The sequence below is a fragment of the Phoca vitulina genome, unplaced genomic scaffold (genome assembly GCF_004348235.1).
Source record: "Phoca vitulina isolate PV1807 unplaced genomic scaffold, GSC_HSeal_1.0 scaffold27, whole genome shotgun sequence".
Classification (NCBI taxonomy): domain Eukaryota; kingdom Metazoa; phylum Chordata; class Mammalia; order Carnivora; family Phocidae; genus Phoca; species Phoca vitulina.
This window is the reverse complement of record NW_022589730.1, coordinates 6,488,355-6,507,409: the sequence shown is the minus strand read 5'-3', so window position 1 is coordinate 6,507,409 and position 19,055 is coordinate 6,488,355.

The window sequence follows — 19,055 nt, the reverse complement described above, 5'->3', positions numbered from 1 at the left end:
GCCATCTTCCAGGGGACCACAGAACCGAGCTCATCATTTTCTGCTCATGTCCATTACCCTAGGAAGCCCAGGGTCCCCACTCAGCCCTTAATTCACAGACCCTAAGCTCCACATGTCTCCATATTGCCCACCCTTCGCACTTCCTAAGCTTCTGAAACCTTCTCATGCTTTTTTCCCTTCAGGAGCTCAATTCCCCACAACCACTTTGGTGAACTTGCAGTTCTTGCTGTAACTTAGAGGGACTTTTACCCACTGATGCTATTTTTTTTCCCCACGCAACCTTCTTAACTGGGCCTGAGGAGGATAAGCGTTCTCTTTACCCCTCTGAGTAAAAACAGTGAATTTCAACTACACTATGTAACATTGGTCAGTCCCAAGCTCCCAGCCATGCAGGCACTCCTCGTGGTAGAATTGGGTGGGCATCTGTGTGTGTATGAGCATGCATGTTCCATATCTACTTAGATAAGCCTTCCAAAGGTTTCTCATGTCCTTCACCTCTTCTCCGCTGATGAGTGTGTCCTCCACACCACCTCAGACATTCATGTCCATGGTCACGCTCCAGCTTCTCCCTAGTAATGGGGACCCCAGCGTAACCTGTTTCAAACATTTTACTCTCTATTCATCTTCTGCTAAACTTCCAATAAACTTTCTCTGGTAGCTCACCTTCACAAATTCAAGTCCATCAGAACTTCTGTTTTGTTTTTCATACTCTATCATCCCAGCAATCCTAAATCCCCTTCATATTCTAAATTCTCCAAATCTCCAAGCTTAAAACCATGGCGCATCATTATAATCACTCCCTTGCAAACAACTTAAGTTGGTTGATTTCTTTATTCCTCTACCATGGTCTCCTGAAGAAGCCACACATCTTTTTTAAGTGTAACCCTTTGCTTATTGTCTGTGGCCTCACAAATGAACTCAATGAACTTGGGTGCAAAAAAAAAAAAAAAAAAAAAAAAAAAAAAAGGGAAACCATGGTGGCAGCTCTCTGTTTTAATTAATGGTCAATAACTTCAAGTAGGCACTTGATGTTCCCTGGGAATCCCATGATCTTTCCACAGCACTTACACTCGAGCTACCAGACGGCACTTTAACGATGCTAGCTTTCTTTCAGACTTCTCTACTCCTAGCTTCAGATGGCAGTCATGTTTCCTGCTTCACTCAAAATTTGAAGGCAGTTAAAGAAAACTTTGAGAAGCAATTAGTCACCTGATTCTGAACCCACTTTTTCCATATTCTCTCCTGGATAAATTTTTCTTGCATCCAGCTCGTATCTACATCACTTCTTCTTTTATATTTTTTAAGATCTATTTATTTTAGAGAGGGGGAGGGGCAGAGGGAGAGAGAAAATCTCAAGCAGACTCCCCACTGAGCATGGAGCCCAACGCAGGGCTTGATCTCATGACTCGACTCTGAGATCATGACCTGAGTCAAAATCAAGAGTCAGTTGCTTAGCCAACAGAGCCACCCAGGCAGCCCAGATTTACATCTGTTCTTATGCATAGATCCACCCTCTCTTGTTCTAGAAAACCTCCTTTTTCTCTGGCTTTATCAATTTATCTCTCGCTGAATTATTTGAGTCAGCATACAAAATGTTGTTATTCTGTTTTTTAATAAAAATTGCGTATATTTAAGAAGTACATGATTTAATATATACAGTGAAATGATTACTACAATCAAACTAATTAACATATCCACCTCCTCACATAGTTATTATTTTGGAGAGTGGTGTGGGAGCCTCTGAAATCTAATTTTAGCAAATTTCCAGTATTCAATACAGTATCATTAAATATAGTCACCCTCTATACATTAGATCTGCAGGACTCAACTCTTCTGTTTCCTTCATATCTCCACATACAGTTTATTTGACTATGCCCTCACAATGTATCCAGAATCCGAAAATATCTCTATCAACACTGCCTACACCCTGTCCAAGTCACCACTAGCTCTTGCCTGGAATACTGCAAAACCTCCCTACAGAGTATTCCGGCTTTTAATACCTGTTTCCCTTCTGTATTTCTTCAAGACAGCATTAAAAGTGGTCATTTCAAAACATATACTAAATCATGTCCTGTCTTGGTTCAAAACTCCTAAATTTACTCAGAAAAGATGAAAACCGAAGTTACTGATAAAACTACATGATCTCCCATGTCTGTGTTTATTATGATGTTTTCCTTCTTTTACTTTACTCTGGCAAAGTACTTTTCTCCTTATTACTTTACTGTTTATTCCACATGTAAAAGATTTCTTGGGCGCCTGGGTGGCTCAGTTGGTTAAGCGACTGCCTTCGGCTCAGGTCATGATCCTGGAGTCCCGGGATCGAGTCCCACATCGGGCTCCCTGCTCGGCAGGGAGTCTGCTTCTCCCTCTGACCCTCTCATGCTCTCTCTGTCTCATTCTCTCTCTCAAATAAATAAATAAAATATTTAAAAAAAAAAAAAAAAAAAAGATTTCTTGAACCCAGTGTCTTGGCAATCTTCCTTCTGCCTGGAAAGCTCTCTAGCGTCATTCAGCTCTATACACCTGTCACCTTCTCAGGGAAGACTGCCTAAAATTTCAGTACTTGCTAATTCCCTACTCTGATTTTGTTGTTGTTAGCTCTTCACACTGATATATCATAAATGTTCTTTCATTTATTGCTGCTAATAGGATTTCCCATTAGAATATAAGCTCAACAAGGGCAGAAAAAGTTGACTATTTTTTTCACTTCTCTATCCCAGCCCTACATATTTGTTTGTTTATTCAATTGATTAAAATTAAATTGATAACACTCACTTTATTGTTCTCCCATGTCAACACTTCGAGCAAAAAAGTCTCATTTGAATTTGCCTCCACCTCAGATTCCATACCTGTCAGTTTGAGGAGCTCTGTGGACATTGTGAGGCTAAGCATTTACTTGAAACATTGCCTACATGGTTTCCTCAGTCCGCACATGAACTGTCAGCATAGTTTCTAAACCCCACTCAATTATATTCGTGTTTGATATTGTGTGGAGAAGACTATCATGAAGAATATTAGATTGATATTGTTTTCGACCCTTTCACAACCTTTGATTTTATGAATGAAAATTGCTTACATGCTAAGCTCAACTAGCTAAATATAGGCTCCCACAAACTTTATCATGAACCCTGAAATGCTACTGCAACATTTTCAAGTGGGGCAGGGGGCGGAGTGGGCCTGGGTGGCTCAGTCGGTTAAAGATCTGCCTTCAGCTCAGGTCATGATCCCAGGGTTCTGGGATCGAGCCCCATGTTGGGCTCCCTGCTCGGCGGGAAGCCTACTTCTCCCTCTCTCTCAGCCCTGCCCCCTGCCTGTGCTCACACTCTCTCTCTCTCTGTCTCTCTGTCAGATATATATATAAAAAAAAAAATCTTTGGAAAAAAAAAAATTCTCGAGGGAAAAATACTGTGCAATACATTTTAGAACCTCTAGGGGTCAGTAGTCTGTCCTTACGTACCTTCTTCTGCCCCATGTTATTTAATGCTTTTTGCACTTCGTGCCTGCATTGTACTTTCTCTTTCCAATTCCCCCATAAAGACACACACACAAACATTATTATTTTATCATCCCCACAAGTGACAGACATGTAAGTTTTAACTAGCTATGACTAAGAGGAACTGCCAACCAATCTGAGTAGCCATGAGCAATCAGGAAAAATGATTAAAGGTCGACCATTCTGAAGATTGATAAGTATTTTTAGATCCTGGTAATTTACAAACTCTAAGACTCTACAATATTACACTGTAAACTTTTTTTTTTGCTAAAGTTTTTTTTTTGGGGGGGGGGGGAATCAGGCAGGAAGTTGCACTGTCCAAAGCTAAGTAATCTCTGGTTTATTTGGCATGTGATCTTACTATTTACTTTGGATGTGACAGATGTCTGGTTCCACTTTCTCGGGATTAGGTTGACAGAAATTTGTGGAACAGATGCAGAATAACCTAATTCTGCTATATACATATGCAATAATGACTAATAAATATGTAATAAAATACATATTCACCAATTTCAAGTATGCAAAGTACTTTCACAAGCATTAGATCATTTTTTTTTCTCATAACCATACAATTTGTAGGGCTAAAATTATTGCTCTCCTAAAGGTTAGAGATGAAAGAAGGTAGCAGGCAGAACTTTGGCCCATGTTACACAGATAGTGGCAATCCTTGTTCATTTAAAAATTTGCTTACTTTTGTGAACTGATTCTAAAATTACTTTTAGCAGATATAAGGAACATATTTTATTTGCATTGTAATACTAGAAAATAAATCAAAGGACACATAATTTATGTAAAATATTGCCAAAAATGACCTGGCAGAAAAGCTTTCTTGTGGATAGATTCTTTCTATTGCCCATTTCCCTTAAATAATTCTGTCACTTCCTCCTTTCCACAGCAACTGTTTCAGAGGGAAACTGTAGAAACTAACATTTCCTTTTGGAAGTTTATGAACTAAGTCATTTTAAAGTGATTTAGAAGGTCTGTTTTTGAACCAACATGTTGAATTCCTCTGAATCTTTTACTGAGACATCATAGCATAAAAACCTTTGTCCATTTGCAATCTGTGTTGGTTTATTAATTATCATGGATTTCTTCTAAAGTGTCTCACTAACACTTAGGGGACTTTAATTCTCAACTCATTTACGAGATGCCTGCATTAATTACACTGTTGGGAGGTTTATATATGCTTCGTCACTCTAGTCTTCCTAGTTTAAAACATCTTTGAATTAATCCTCACCTCTTTATTAGGTATAGGCATGTGAATTTCTGAGCTTTCTTTAAAATATGACAAAGAACATTAGATAAAACATTTTCATTTTGAATGCTGAGTAAACTTCTCAAACTCATTTTTTGCACTTTATAATATAAGCTTATTAATTAATTTTTTAATGCATGTAAAAAAAGAGAAATGTCCTTAAAGGCAAAATTCACAGTCTTTATTGAGGTAAGTTGTTTAATAACAGAAATATTAAATAAGGCAAGAAAAGTATACTGTTGACAAATGCAAGTCACAGTGACTAAAAACAGTTAATATGCATGTTTTATGTGAAAAATATATGATGAAACTCTGAGTGCCTAATTTATTTCTCTAAGATCCAGCATTTATACCACAGAAAGCATTCATGTGAGAATCTTGAATGGCAGCCAGAATCTAATCTGAACACTGATTTGAGAAAATCAAAAGAAAAAGCAATCAATCCTATTTTTTTACATATTTGGGAATTGTGGTGTTAGCTACTTGTCCATAGGAAGATAATTTGAATTATTTTACCAAGACGTTACATTTCCTACATTTATCAACTTGTTTTTATATCTTTCAGTAACATGCAAATTACTTACAGGTAGTTTTGGCTTTTCTGTCACCAAAAATTGTTATACTTTCATTTATTTATATGCAATGGACTCATATTTTGGTTCCCAGGGGAGTATTTTTTTTTCTATACATTAAACACTAATAAAAAAAGTTTCATATGAAATGCATGTTACGGGTGCCTGGGTGGCTCAGTCGGTTAAGCGCCCAACTCTTGGTTTCCGCTGAGGTCATGACCTCAGGGTCCTGGGATAGAGACCCACGTCGGGTGCTCCCCCCCGCACTGGCACACACTCTCTCTCTCCCAAATAAATAAATAAGTAAAATCTTAAAAAAACAGAAAAAAAAAATGCATGTTATTCAGACTCAGAAAATTCTCCATTCTAAAATTATACAAGTTTTAATAACTTGTTTTGAAACCTTAAAACAGATTACTGTTTTAAAATTTTCTCATGGTGTATTTTTTTCAGGATTACCAATTACATATAGTTTTCTTTTTTATTCAAAGTTATTTTTTAAGTAAGGTTCACAATTTGACCATGTTTCCTTTCTGCTTTCCCTGGTACCAACACCCTAAATTCCCTGGCATACTTCTATTTCAGCTTACTTTTCACACAGCAATTATTTCAACAAAAAGAAAAAAAACAAACAAAACAGAAACTATATCTCTTTTCTTTGAAAGCCAGTATAAATTACTTCACTTAAAAATGATTTAGAAATTGTATTTTTTAAAGCAACATGTTGAATACATCACATGGTATTGTAAAAACAAACAGGTATGAATGATTCTATAGTAGTACAATACAATATTCAACACTGACAGCTTACAACTATATTTTCAAAGACAAATTATTCCTTTTTTCAGCAAATTCCATGATAATTATGTTTGGTAAACATGCCATGATGAGCTATTTTAGAGTATTTTCGGTAACACGTTCAAATGTCAATTTTTGGCCACTCGTAGAATTACATACTGACCAGTGATTCTCAACTTTGGGTGGGTATTTGAATCGTTTAGGGACCTTTTCCAAACTCAGATTCGGATTTCAGATGGGGTCAGTGATTCTGCGTTTCCAACCATCTTCCACCCCAGGAGTACTGATGATGCAGGCCTCCGGGCCATGCTTGCAGTAACAGGGTGCTCGGCAAACTGTTTGGGGGGCTTTGGTCTTCTTTGGATTTTACAAAATATATTGAGCTTCTATCATTAAGTTCATGCGGATAATCAGATAATTTCAATCTTTTGTAGTTTAGAGAAACCCATTGGAATTAAAGTGCCCATTTACCCTTTATTTCCTATCCATATATTTTTCAGCTTGTCTTATTTTTTATATAAATTTGTTTATCACAAGTAGTTGAATTTTTTAAAAATTATATTAACCCTAGCTTTACATCTCACTTTTCAGCCCATAAAATAAAAATCAACTTTTGAAATAATAAGGATTATTAGAATTTTATAAATGTATACAGGCTAATAACTTGAAACACATTAAATCACAGGTTACTAATGGCCTATAAACTTGAATGAGATTTACCTTAATTCCATGCCAAACTAAGAGGTGTACAAAGCTATGTAGTTTTAAGTAATATTTTATTATATTAAGCTGTATTTTGAAATGCTTTCTTTTCATTTGGAAATCATAACACCCTATTCAACCAAGAGAAGAATATAAATTGTCATTAAAATGTACAGCTAAAAGTGACCTGTTTGTTTTATTAATGGAGAAACTAAGGAGTTTATCATTTAGCAAATGTCTTCCTACATCATGTAGCAAGCACTGTAAGATATTAATGTGTGGATCTAGTTGCTGCTATTTGATTATGACGTTACTGCCATTATTACAAGTTGAGATGAAGTAGACCAAACACAACTATATAAATATCAAACACTGTAATAGCTTCTTTTAATTTAGTAATTTTTTTTTTTTAAAGATTTTATTTATTTATTTGACAGAGAAAGAGAGACACAGTGAGAGAGGAAACACAAGCAGGGGCAGTGGGGAGGGAGAAGCAGGCTTCCCTCAGAGCAGGGAGCCCGATGCGGGCTCGATCCCAGGACCCTGGGACCATGACCTGAACCGAAGGCAGACACTTAACGACTGAGCCACCCAGGCGCCCCTTTAATTTAGTAATTTATAATAAATGAACTAATCAACTATTTCATAAAAGGTAGACAATTAATGCTTTCCCTTATCTTTTTATGGTAGAAAATACAATATTCAATAATTTATATGTTCATATATTAAAAGGTTGACTTATTAGCTATTCATTAAATTAACATAGTTGATTATGAACACTGTAAGAGAACTTTTAAAATTATTGTGTTGTGTTATTTCTAAAATAAAATCCCCTATTAATATAATATATTTCTCTATTAGTTAATTATCCTCTATGAAGCACATTTTATTTTCTTAAAATAACAGCATAAGTTGGAGTTTGACCTTTCATATAAACTATTTAAACATCCTAACAATGCTGCTGGATACTGACTCTTTGATGGTTCTTGAAAAGGAGTTTTCCTTCTTTCATTTAAAATTTATTTGTCTCCTTTGTCATATCCTGTAAACTTTCTTGTAGTGAAATCCACAAAATGTCATCTAGATTTGCTTGTTAAACATTCTTGGATTCATTTAATATTTCTAAAAATATATCTTTCCTATATTCCAAATGTCCTAATGTCATTTGTATGGTTACTGTAAACCAAGGCACTACATTCAGTTATGGTGGATTATTCACAAGTCAACAACAGTGTGATTTGTGATTCCCATTAAAAATATCAGACAGTACATGTGAGATTACCATTTAATTTACTAAATGAATAAATCTATCAACATGCAATTTCACTGCTACATGGTAATGAAACTTCTCACCATGAATGATTCAGCAAAATGTACGCTCAAATGTAAATCAGAAAAGAATCGATGATTTTATTAAGTACTTAGATTAGAAGAATCCTTTAACTTCTATCAGCTGATTTATAGGAATAGAAGTTATTCTTTTTTTAAAATAGCAAAACCAGAGAAAAAATTTCAAAATAATATAAAGGGAAAAAAAAAACCCTTCATATGATGATAATGATATGGATGATCACAAAATCAAATTCTTAGATTATATACACATTACTCTTTGATGGATTGAAATTTGTTTTGGGTTTGGAAATATAGCATGAAATATTGCAATTGGAATTATAGTATAACTATAGGGATAAATTTCAGAATAACAAGAAAAATTAAAACAACTCTAGAATATAAAACATACAATGTAAAAAATTCAAGCTATTTTATTCTAATGTAAGCTATATCAAAATAATTTTTGACAAATTTAATATTTCATTTTCTCTCCAAAATTTCTACAAGCAAGGCTCTCAACATCCTTTCTACCATTATTAGGCAGTTAAAAATCATTCTTTACTCATCTGCCTGAAAATACCATTCAGGAATTATGCCAAGCAAGTTTTTTATTAAATATTAAATGTAAATGATTTTGTTTGTCCTAAAAGCAACATCAGTAAGTGCTTTGTGGACTCTAATGATTACTTGCTACTAAGAAGATGCTTAAATATTGTTACCAAGAGTTCAATGAAAAGTGTATCTCTGTCTTATCATCACTATAGTACTTCAAAAACATCCTAACTCAAGCCTTCTAAATCACATCCTCCTCATTATTTCTCCATATTCAAGGAGGTTCGTGTTCTTAAAGATGATTCTGGATAGGAATTCAGTCTTCATCTTGATTCTCAATGTCATTTTTATCTCATCCATGATGGAAGCTTCTTATCATCTTTCTTCTATCAACTTGAATGTAGAACTTACATGTCTTCTTTTGATGATCTCCCACAAGAGGTTAACAACAATGAACAAACAACTGTGTCAGTTAAAACTGAGTATTAGATCTCACTGCCCCTTCAAACCCTGGAGGCAGTCCAAAGTATAATTTTTTTCTTGGAGTAACAGCAAAAATATTCCTGCCACATAATTTGTCATAGCAATTCAGCTCCTTCCATTATTTACCTCCAAATTCAAGTTCAGGATTACCTCTTTCTGTGCACTGACTTATGAACACCTCTGTCAAAAGAAGGGCCACCTATGGGCCCAGACTCTTCTGCATGATCACTAATTGTTCTCTTTCTTTTCTCGATAGTGATCTTGTCCTTCTGCTGCTTTTCTTGGGAAACCAAGAACCAACAGTGTGGGTGTTTGCATTAAGATGTGACTTCAAAGAGGGAATGTAGGTCTTGCTCGGGGTGCCAGTTGTCTTTTATTTGTTCCTGGACTCACTATACAACCTCTGTTTTCTGAGTGACAGTGTGTCCCTGTGGTCATCGTGGAGAATGGTTGTTGTCTACAGAGGGTCACATGGAGGAGTAAGGAGTGAGTTGTCTCCCGTTCAGCAGCACCTCATATGTATGTACACATTACATACTTTTACAAGCCCATTTACATATCTGTGTGTGTGTGTGTTTATATAGTTACAGTGAGAGTTACAGATTTACATAATGTTTATGGTGTTGATTGTCAGTGAGGGAGGTGTCATTGGGAAAGAAGACTTGAGTGTCAGTTGTAATAATTTCCATGTTTATAAAGTTTTGTTAGAGCTACACCCCCTGTGTTAACTTTCGACTGGTAGTTTGATCCAAGTTACTGCTGTTTGGTAAGTGGCTTTTAAACTATTCTTTTTCTGCCTTTCAAATGTCCTCTGATTGGTGGAGGTTAGCCCCAGGTCTTAATAGGAATAGCTGTTTGGATAGGGATTTATTACTGATCATAATCTTTAAAGTGATGGTAAGAGGGAAATGAGTGTGAATAAAGTATAAATGAGCTTCTCTATTAACCTACTGATTAGAAGTAATAAGTATATAAATGAACAATTTAATTTTCTATGTTAAATGCTACCACATTTTACCCTATTATTATTTTAAAATTTGACATAAAATAAAAGTCAACATTTTAAAATATACAATTAAATGAATTTTGCCAATATAAGACAGAATATTTCCATAACTTATTAAGTCCCCGTGCACCTTTGCAGTCTGTCACCTCTCCCTCCCTGGCACCATCTGTGTTGCTTTCTGTCACTGTCATTTTATATTTTCTAGAATTTTACTTTTTTCTAGAATTTATTTTTGTTGTGAATCTATCAACTTACTGATGGTATTAGTTGGCCTTTTAAATCTCATTTTATTTTTGGCTGCCATAAATAAAGCTGCAAAACTATTTGAGCACATGACTTTGTGTGAACATATATATTTTTTATTATTCTTGAATAATTATCCAGGAATGAAATTGCTGGATCTTATGGAAACTATCTTTATAAAAATCAATGCCAAGAATTTTAAAGTAATTATACTATTTTGCATTCCCGTAAATAATATTTGAGAATTTTAGTCAAACAATATCCACACAAACACTTGATTTTGCCAGTCTTCAGTGTTCTCGAGTATATGAATATTTGTGTCATACTGTGATTAATGTACATTTGCCTTATGACTAAAGAAGTAAGATATATTTTCATGGGCTTATACACGTGTTTTTGATGAGGTGTCTCCTAAAATGTTTCACCCACTTTTTGAAAACTGGCAATCAGTCTTGGTTAAGTCAGAGAAATTCCATTCCAGTGAGATAGGATTCAACATCCTAACTACATCCTAAATGATTATTTAAAGTTCTACTAAATTACATAAGGTGCATGTTAATAGGTTTTGAAATTATGCTTGTTTAAAACCCCAGCAGTGGATTGACATGAGCTCTCCAGTGGTCAGTGATTGATTAGTGCCCACTGGGTCTCCAATGAGCCAGAAGAATATAAAGGTATAGAGAGGAGAGCAGTAGAGGGGTAATATCATCTGGTTAGCTTCCCCTGCATGACCCATCTCCCCAGTGCCATTTGCTCTAAAGTATTTACCCTTTTCCCTGATTTTAATATATAAAACATGATTTAGCATTGTTTTAACAATAAACTGAGTTTGGAAATTTCCTTTCTTTCTTAGACCATCCAATGATGAATTCATTCTCTGTATATACCCCTTTTCCCAAAGTCACTACTCAAATCCAGACGGCCATTGCCTATAACAAAATTATTATGGCCATTTTTAGGCTAAATTTCTGTCTCTTAAACACTCTGTGCTTGATGTCATATCCTGTTTTTCCAGTGCCACCATACACATATGGCATTCATCCATTTAAATCTTATAATGAAGTGGTTGCCATTTAACATAAATTCTTTTTTTTTTTTTTAAGATTTTATTTATTTATTTGACAGAGAGAGACAGCAAGAGAGAGAACACAAGCAGGGTAAGTGGGAGAGAGAAGCAGGCTTCCCGCCAAGCAGGGAGCCCGATGAGGGTCTTGATCCCAGGACCCCGGGATCATGACCTGAGCTGAAGGCAGACGCTTAACGACTGAGCCACCCAGGCACCCCTAACATAAATTCTGAGACTCCTTGCCTGTGGCAGAATCCTGGTCTTTGTGGTTGTAGGACTGGGGCCCAGAGCTCCCCAAAACCACAGACCACTCCAGTTTAACATGAGCTTCTTTTTTTTTTATTATGTTATGTTAATCACCATACATTACATCATTAGTTTTTGATGTAGTGTTCCATGATTCATTGTTTGCGTATAACACCCAGTGCTCCATGCGGTACGTGCCCTCTTTAACACCCATCACCAGGCTAACCCATCCCCCCACCCCCTCCCATCTAGAACCCTCAGTTTGTTTCTCAGAGTCCATAGTCTCTCATGGTTTGTCTCCCCCTCTGATTTCCCCCCCTTCATTTTTCCTTCCTACTATCTTCTTCTTTTTTTTTTTTAACATATAATGTATTATTTGTTTCAGAGGTACAGGTCTGTGTAAGTAGAGTTTTAGTTGTTACATTTTGGTCTGTGCTCTTCCTCCAGTTGATTTTTTCCCCCTATGGTATAAATAGAGGTTCCTTTTTTTTTTCCCATACAGATATAATTTTATTTTTCTATATTTTGAAATGATACTCACTTTCCAATTGTAATGCATGGACCCTTTTTCTGAAAATCAAGGAAGAGTATATGTTTAGGTCTATTTATGTTTTGACATTTTGTATTATGCTTTCTTCAACCTTACTCATCCATTTAAAAAACGTTCTACGATTATGTGTATATGACATTTCCAAATGCATTCCAGAATCATTTTGTCAAATGTTCTGTATAAATCTACTGGCATTTTGTAAGAATGGTATTGAATCTATAGTACAAATTGATAAGTGGCATCCTAATGATAGCAAGACTTCCAATCCATGAACATAGTGTATCTCTTCATTTTTCGGTCCTTAATTCCTATTAACAAAGTTTCACTTGCCTTTTTAAGATACATTTATATTTACTTAGCTAATTTTTAAAACAAATTGCTGAAGATTAAGTGTGATAGTTTGAGAGTATAGAGCCTCTGGAATCTACAAACACAGAGGGAGCCGGTACACAATCACAAGGTCTTCTCCACAGTAAGGGGTATGCATTTCCAAGAAAGACTGCAGAAAGGGCAAGAGACTGCTGGGCGACAAGCCTGAGTGAGGTGATCAGCCACTGCTAAAAGAAGAGCATAGATCTCTTTCCAGAACAGTTTAGAACTTTCTTAGATATTTAAACATGTACTTACCACATGACCCAGCAATTGCAATCCCTAATATTTACTCAAGGGAAGTTCAAACATATGTTCACACACAAAAACCATAGTTTTGTATTTTAGCTCTCCATACATAATCTCCAACAAAAAGAAACAACCTAAATGCTCTTCTATTTGTAATATTAACTGTGATCCATCTTTATGATGCAATACTACTTACCAATGAAAAGATTCAAGCTCCTCATAAAACATAAATACTGGATGCAATATGCTGAGTAAAAACACACCAGAATAAAATGATCACAGACCGTATGATTCATTTGTATTATGTTTTGAAAAGGCAAAACTATATGGATGGAAAATAGATCAATGTTTTTCAGGATCTGGGGACAGAAAGGCAATAACGAAAAAAGGGTATGAAGTAACTTGATTATGATAATGTCCATATATTGACTGCATTGGTGGTTATGATGCTGAATGAATTTGTTACTGTTGGGGTTAATGTAGAGCATGAAATCAGCCATAATACCTGGCTTGCTAAAATGTAACATGGAGGCCGCTGGGGGCAAAGGAGAGTTTCGGAGAAGGGTGTGGGCCTTTGGAATGCTGAGGCCTGCGTGACCACTCTGCCATTGGAATGCCGCCGGGAGTTGCCTTCCCTGAAGCTTTCTTAGCCCCAACAGCCACCCTGTGATCTAAGATGTATTTATTGTCCCTTAGGCTATGTTTAGTAGGACATGCAGATTAGCATATCGTATCTTTCCCGAAAACAGATCCTCCTAGTTTCAGTAAGACCTCTTGTCACACACATCACGTGCTTGAGAAACAGTGATAAAGGATTTGCGATTATCCTGAAGGACCAATAAAAGTGGGAGCAAAGAAGAGCAAAGGGTCTTTGTCTCTGAGCATTGACCCCCTTGCCTTCTCCTCTCTTTCACAGCAAAGTTTGGAGTCAACTTTCATCTGTCAGTACAGAGATTGCTGGCCATTCCCGACATGTTACAACCTAGGGATCTAGACATTCAAAAATGACTTTTAATGTATGAAAGTTATTACCTTAATTAAGACAAAATCAATCACAAAAAAGCAACCTTACTCCTTGGACTCCCCAGTCCCCCACCCCATTTCTCCTTTGTAGTTAGAGAAAGATAGTCAGAATTTCAGACCAGGAAAACTATTTCATCACTAAATATAGACTCTTGGTTGTCTTTGTTTGTCTGTGTGTTTATTCATACATATATACATGCATTATTTGATAATGGATTCTCAAAATATAGTGTGCCAAGAATGAAGCTTTGCACCAGGCATAAATGAAAAGGTTTTAACTGCTAAAGGCACCGGACAATTCCTTTCACTAAAATCAACTGTAACTAAACAAAATAGAGGATGTACTGGGTCTTAGCCAGTGGCTAATATTAGCTCATGTCAGCACTACTTGGAAGAATTTCACTCAGTTCTGTGCCTCAGAACCACTTCTGATCCAGGGTGAAGAGAGAACAGAAAACTGAAATATGAACAGAGCACAGGAATCTTGCTGAGCTGAGGAGGCAGAGATCAAAGTTTAGGTCAGCTGAAGCAGTGGGAGTCCGTGTGGTGGGTACTGGAGAGGAGTGAGCGTGTAGAAAAGGAAGCGGAGTGGGGGGATTACCCATTAGTTCTTCGCGGCAGGCTGGGTTCTAAATGAGCGGGCACAACCTCCTAGGGCTTATCAGGCAGCACCTAATACAGGATCAGAACAGAATGGGGATATTTTAAAATGAGCAAGGCTGGCTAAACACCTTGTCAGTGGATGGTTTTCATAGTGAAGGGATGCTCATTAACACATCATTAACACCTCAGCATACACCTGAGACCATAAAGAGTTGCCATATTCAAAATTAAAACTGACAAATTTCAAAAATGTTTACTTATTAACCATTTAAAATAGCAATAATAATACACTAAACAGAAGTGTTAACAATATAATTTTAGGAAAATAATTACATTTTCCAAAACAAACCAAACTGTAATGAGTACTATTGTTTTACATTTTTGCAAATGACTTAAATGATTAGCCTAATAGAAGTCAGCTGGATTCTTATGTAGGCCTTCTTTATTCAGTCTGACTTGATCTGTTGTTTGGTAGAAGTATATGAAGGAAAATATGGCTTCACACAGATGTGTGGTTTTAAAAGGAAAAATATTATACTTTTCTGATAATTTTGGATATTTTTTTGTTTCTACATTTCAAATAAAAAATTGGTTTTTTCTTAGTAATAACTGCAAAGGGGAAGCTGGGATCATAACAATGAATGGATCTTTTCCATATATATGATTTTGTAACATCAAGCAAGCATTGTCCACTTGGGTTCAATGAATTATGGAGATCTTTCAAATGTTGACACATTTCATTATACACTGTAAAAACTGACAGTCCTAATATCTGTATGGATCTCATGAGAAACATTTTAAGTTTTGTCAAACCTCTGGTTGAAGATAAAAGGCTTCCAAAATTCTCTCTCTCCCTTTTCTTCAAATATCTCAAATAATAAAAGTAAAAAAAAGAAAAAGAAATATCGTCAAATATTTTCTTTGTGACAGCACAGGCTCATTTTGTTAATTTTTGAGAAACTCTGCAAAATACTTGTCTGAATAAATATAATTTGTCTTTCAGTCATTTTAAGTCATAATGATGTTGCATTAAAAAATTAAAAAGTGATTGGTTCACCTTCAAAATCTGTATCCAATGGATTTTCTCCAAAAACCTGTCATTCTTCAGTATTCAGCGCAATACTTCCTTTATATTTTCTCATACTGAATATTCAAAAGTACGCTCAAAGGTACAGGATTTAATAAATTCGTAATTTGTACTGCTTGCTCCAGGGTATTCATAAGTAAAAGTGGCTTTTTTTTTTAATGTAGATTTGTAAAGTTGAAGAATACATACTTACTAGTACACTTTGGTGCCACTGGTTTGATTTCTGTGAAGACATCAGCAGATTTATCAGCCAGTGCTTAAGCACCATCTTTATAAATGTCAACATGGTAAAAGGCCAAAAAAGAAAAATACCACACATTATATTTATGAAAATGAGCTTAAATTAACAGAGATCTTGGGAGCATATTAGAGTGCAGCAGACTACACTTTGAGAATTGCTACACTAAATTATACTTACTCTAGAACCATCCTAACTTAGATTAGAGAATCTCTGTCAAGTCCTGCAGGGTGCCACCATATGATTTATGTCTTGCTAAGTTAGAGATGCTTGGGAAATATCTATGGGTTTCCCTGGATTTACCCTCCACCTTTACAAATTTCAAATTGTTCAAACACTAACTGAATTCCTGAAAAGCAAAAATGATCTCTTTGAAGATGAAACACAATGTGAAGATATCTATGAAATATAATTTAAAATGCTCAGTGTTTCAGATAACATCACTAGACATATAAATTTAAAACATGCAATTTATACTAAATCAGTGATCAATAGAAATCATGCTCACTATGTCTCAGATGGTGAACTTAGAAGACTACAAGTTTTAAATAGATATATTTTAAAAATCAAGAAAATTAAATGATTTTATGAATGAACAGAGAAACCAGATAAATATAAAATAAAAATAAAATAACAAACCAAATGGAAATTCTAGAACTGGGAAGTAAAATAATTGAGTAAAAATTTACCTGAGTGGATAGGGCATAAAAGAAAACCTGTAAATTCAAAGGCAGATGAGTAGAAATTGTGCAATCTGAGTAATAGGGGTGATGGGTGGAGGCGTAGGAGGGGTACAGATCCCAGAATAAAAATAATCAGTGACTTAGAGACCTATATATAAGACTTACATATGAGATGAATAAAGGAAAAATAGTTTAGAACAAATATACACACACATACACATATGTATTTGCCTATATTTATATACAAACAAAAATAAATTGGTAAAAAAGTAGGCATATATATATAAAATCTATGTATTCCTTTTAAAATTTGTGGAAAAGGCAAAAGACTTCAATGAAAACTGATGAAACTGTAAGATGAAATTTATAACGTATGTTGATATAAACTATAGTAACAATTACCAAAAAAATGGGAGGACAGGTAAATAGATTTATGTCATACTAAGGTTATTATGTTTAGAAAGTGGGAATGTTAAAGAGAAAATTAGGAAATTTCAAGTAGGAAATAAAAATGCCAATTATAAAGAATGAAGGCGGAGGTTGAAATCAGAATTTTTGTAATATTTAATGTGAAATTTGATAGATACAAAAATGACTCAAAATAGACCCTGATAAACAAAGAACCCATATTTTTAGCTTAGAGCAACCATTACTGGAACAATAAAATATAGATTAAAAAGACATAGAGGAAATAAAATTGGACCCTAAAAATATTTAATTAACCAAAAAGACAAGATAAAGGAAGAACAAGAGAACAAAAACAAAAGAGAAGAAAACAAATAGCAATATGGTAAATTTAATAACAAAAACTTTAATGGAACATAAATTGAATGAACATTCAAATTAAAAGGCAACGTTTTTCAGCCTGTCTAAAGGAGGAAAGCCAAACTATACTCTGTTAACTAGAGTAATATGAAACAAGAAACGATATGCTTTAAAAAGAACTGGGGATGGGGAAGGGGTGAATACTTTGCACATGGTAATCATTAGGAAAGTGGTGTGGTTATAACACTAGATAAAGTAGACTTTAAGACAAAGACCATTTTCACAGAGAAATAGGATGGTGTAACAATGAAATGAGCAATGTCCTATGAATATGTAACAGTCTTAAACATATATGCAACAGATAACAGAGCACCAAAAATCATGAAGCAAAAGCCTAGCAGAAGTAACACAGAAATACATAAATCTACAATCACAGATATTTTAACAGTATTCTCTTAGGAAATGATAGATAAAGGATATAGAAATTCCATAAGGCAACAGGAGACATAAACATAACTAACAACCAAATTATCTGATTGACATGGGAAACAACACCCGATGAAACAGTATACACTATTTTCAAGCGCACATAGAATATTCATCAACATAGATCATATAATAATGGTCAATCAAAAGCTTCAATGAATTTTATATGACTGAAATATTACTTTTTTCTTAATCTGAATACCATGGAATGCTTTAGACACTTGTCTCACTCATTCTAATGAAATTAAGAATTACATTGTTAAAAAAATGACAATTCACTTTTATCATATCTGTTATTGTTGCTATAAATTTACATTTCCCCCTTTCCCCATTAGTCACTGTTGCTATAAATTTACAGTACAGTTATTAGTAATAACTATATAGTTGCTATAGGAAGATGAAGATTTAGTATAAACCATGCAGTGATTTTTCTGCATGTCCACAATTATTATATCACAAATATCAACATTTATTAATAATTTTCTTGTGTAAAGAGTATTTAATTCCCCTGTGGTTATCCCACTGTTTCCTTTCAAGTAGAATCCTCAAATACCGTCATTACTTTAACCACTATTTCCCTTCACTGTTATTACTTTATTTCTTAATTCTAGTATTGTAAACTTTGTAGAATATAAACATTTTCCATCCATGGAACTAGAAACATAATGTTTTAATTTTTTTTACCTAATATTCTGAGGTTTCAATCTTCTTTATCTTCGGCTCCTGAATCCCATTTTGTTCATTGCTTAATGAAAATCTCTGGACTTCTCCCACAATGTATACTTCACCGTAGCAGATTTCCTTTTGATTTACTTAATAACTTCTTATATCTTTCTGTTAAATCCAGTATCACACCCCCAAGTCGCTTGATGACCTATGATTACATTTTCCAAACAATTTACAAACGCTAATTATTATGCCAGAGGCTAATATTTAGTGGCTTCTTGCTAATTAGAGACCTGTCTAAGCACCAACAAAGAACTTGCTTTTTCTCTACAACATGATTTATTTTTATTATCAAAAGTTTATGTTGGGAAACATGATGCTTTGTTGATCAAGGGATGTGTTTTATATCACATACCTAGAGTGTGGCAGAGTAAACACTTTACAGGAGCAGCTTTCTCATTTTAACTAGTCCAACATACCCCTCCTAGTAGCATCTTTATTAAAGTTGTAAGGAAAAATAACCTTTCTGAAAATTAAAATAAAATGATCTGAATTAATGTGGTCTTATAACTTGATGATTGATGAAAT